This window comes from Arachis duranensis, chromosome 6, assembly GCF_000817695.3.
Source record: "Arachis duranensis cultivar V14167 chromosome 6, aradu.V14167.gnm2.J7QH, whole genome shotgun sequence".
Classification (NCBI taxonomy): domain Eukaryota; kingdom Viridiplantae; phylum Streptophyta; class Magnoliopsida; order Fabales; family Fabaceae; genus Arachis; species Arachis duranensis.
In genome coordinates this window covers 58009010-58012538 of record NC_029777.3, presented here as the reverse complement: position 1 = coordinate 58012538, position 3529 = coordinate 58009010, and positions in this window count along the sequence as shown.

Sequence of the window (3529 nt, the reverse complement as noted above, 5' to 3'; positions counted from 1 at the left end):
TCTCTTTCCCAATCTGTATTTTCCATGCATAACCCCTGCAGGATCTCATCAGGATTATTTTTCATTTGCATTCTAGCCTCATAACTAGGCTCTGGATAGGTTATGGTTCTCAACTTGAGGGCTCTTGTGATAGCAGCTGGGCTAAAACTCACTTCAACCCCTCTGACATAGCTTGTGTAAGGAGCACTATTTTTGTTTTCTTTTGCAGCATTTGCATAGAACTCCCTGATCATTACTGCACTGATGTCAGTCAGAGGAGCACACAAGAGTTCCCACCTCCTTTCTCTAGTAATTTGCCTCATAATGGGGTATTCTCCTTCCCTCAGATCAAGGCCTTTTTCATAGATGACATTCTTTGTCTCCATGAACCTATGATATCTCCCTTCATGGAATTGGGATCTAAACTTGCGTGCATCAAATGATGGAGGTTCGGTTACCATAGGTTCTTTTCCCGGCCTTCTTTTTGAGCTTGAGGAGGCCATTGAAATTAAAGTGAAAAGAAAGAGGAAGTGAGAGTAGAAGAAATATGTGTTGTGTTTGGGGTGAATTTTGGTTCGGTTTTGATGTGTGAGGTAAGGAAATTATGTTTGTTTTGGAAGTGGAATAGAGTGTGGTTTCATATGAAAGTGGCTTGAATGGGAATGTGTATGCCGTGTTGGTGCAACGGCTATTAATAGGCCATGTTTCCAAGCTTTTCAACAAAACCACAATGAATGAATGAAGAAGGAACCGTTAGTGTTCATGAAGGGCTGAGATTGGTTTGCTCATTCAAGGAATGCATGAGATGGACGGCTTGCATGCATGGTTGAGGCTTGACGAGGATCCTCCTCCCATTGGCTGCATGCATTTAGGTGTTCAATGTTGCATGCATGCAAATTCTGTCCCCCATAAATGCGTTCTCCTAGGCACATGTGACCTTCCTCACATAACTCCTCCTAGCCGTGCCCCTCCTTGAGTTTTGTCTTAACCTTTTTCTTCCACATGAACCAAAACAGCTAGCTTAGAATATTAATATAACCGTGGCAATTTATTTGCAATAATAAAATGAATTGTTTTGGTTTGCTTAATAGTTAAAATAAAAATTTTTTTGTGATCAATTGTGTCCCTAAATAAAATGTTAAAAGTTGGTGAACACCAAACTTATCTTTTATTGAGGGGATGGCTTAACAATGCAAACCGTTCTCACAATTGATGCATTTTAAAAAAAATTTGATGTATGATCCCTTATCTGTATGGTTTTGAGTCCATGATTGGGAAATGATCTTCTGAACATTGTTGCACATGCAGACACCAAACTTAGTGTTTGGTCACATGCTTTATCAACAGAATTATGCATATGTTCTAAAAGACAATCCCCTTCTTTGAACAATGAACTTGGGTGTGCCTTAAGGTACACCAAACTTAGAAGTTTGCTATGTGCTTCAAAATGATATATGCATTTACCAGGTATGAAAATTCAAAATCATGTTCAGAGGAATCATAGCTTATTGAATAAAAGAGAAGACAGAAATCTTAAACCATGGGTTGCCTCCCATGAAGCGCTCTTTTATTGTCATTAGCTTGACATTGACTTCCCTTTAAGGTGGTTGATGTTGGTGATGTCTCAACTTGTCACCCCTCACTGTCAGCTTTTTCTGTGTGCCTTGATGTTCAATTTCTATATGCTCAAGAGAAAGTATTTGGTTGACAGTGTAATAATCTTCTGCTCCCTGCTGTTGATATACTAATTGCACCTTATCACCCTTAGAGAATCCTTCAGTTGGGATTTTCTTGTTCTTCCAACCTTTGTGAGCCTTTTTCTTGCTCTTTATCTTTTTCTTTCTTGTTGATCTTTCTTTCTTGACAAGTACTTGAGTTGTGATACCTCCCTTCTTACTTATCACCCCTGCTTCTGTTGGTTCCTTTTGAATCCCTTTTTCTTCTTGCATCTGTTTGTTTTTCTGTTCTACTTCCTTGTCAGTTGATTGCTTTGGAAGAAGATCATTACTCATTTTGCTTGTTTCTTCATTCCTTTGTACTTCTGGAAAGACTTTCAGGATGATGCTCTCCTCATGCATCCTGAGGGTTAATTCTCCTTGCTCTATGTCCACAATGGCTCTAGCAGTGGCCAAAAATGGTCGACCAAGTATTATGGAGTCATTTCCATGTTCTGAAGAATCTAGGATCACAAAATCTGCTGGGTAGATAAACTTGTCAACCTTAACTAAAAGGTTCTCAATCAGTCCTTTAGGATATACTATTGATTGGTCCACCAATTCCAAGGACATCTGTGTTGGTTTCACCTCCTCTATGCCAAGCTTTTTCACTAGAGAATATGGGATTAGATTTATGCTTGCTCCTAGATCGCACATCCCCTTGTTAATGAACAGGTTTCCAATAGTGCATGGTAAGAAGAAACCTCCAGGGTCTTCAAGCTTGGGAGGGAGTCCCTTTTTAATGAGTGCACTGCATTCTTCACTGAGCATCACCGTTTCCTTCTCATTCCAATCTCTTTTCTTGTTGATGAGCTCCTTTAAGAACTTGGCATATAAAGGCATTTGCTCCAAAGCTTCTGCCAAAGGTATGTTGATTTCCAACTTCTTGAAAGTCTCAAGAAATTTGTGGAAGTGCTGATCCTTTGTTTCCCTATGAAATCTCTATGGATAAGGTAGTGGTGGTGTTGGGCTCTTCTCCACTTGATGCTGTTTTGGAATTGCTTCTTCCATGACTTGCTTTCCTTTCTTCAAATTCTGTGGTTTGTTGTCTTCCTCTGTGAGTTTTTCTGGAGCATTCTTGCTTATCATGTCTTTGTTGATGGCTTCATCATTCTTTGTTGGCTCAGTGTCATTCTCCATAAGCTTCTTTGTTGCTCCTTGGTTACCATCCACTAACATTTTTCCACTTCTTAGTTGCACGACCTTGCATTCTTCCTTTGGGTTAGGAATGGTGTCACTAGGTAGTGAACTTGATGGTTTTTCAACAGAAATCTTCTTAGAGATTTGTCCAATCTGCCTCTCTAGGTTCTTCATGGATGCTTCTTGGTTCTTGGTTGTCAATTCCTGGTTCTTCATTAGTTTCTCCATGAGCAGCTCTAGATTGGTGATTCTCTGTGAATCTTGTGAAATGGGTTGATTTTGGGGTGTTGATGGATGAAGATAAGTGTTTTGGTTAGTTGGGTGGTTATTGGGTGGGTATTGGTTAGAATTTAGGTAGTTGTTTTGTGGTTTTCTGTATGAGTTTTGGTTAGTGTTTGGCTGGGGGTTGTGGTTTGTGCTTTTCCAATTATTCTGACTTGTGTTTCTTTGCCATGGTTGTTGGTTTTGATGGTTGTCTCCCCATCTGAGGTTGGGATGGTTCTTCCAAGATGGATTGTAAGTATCACCATAGACTTCATTTGTTCCAGGATTTTGGTTGTGCATGTACTAGACTTGCTCTTGCTGTTGCTCCTCTTGAGTTTCTTCACTTTGCACCCAAGTGGTTGGAGGTTGGCTTGTGGTGCTCACTGCTGCCACTTGCAAGCCATCAATTCTCTTAGCCATTTGCTCAAATT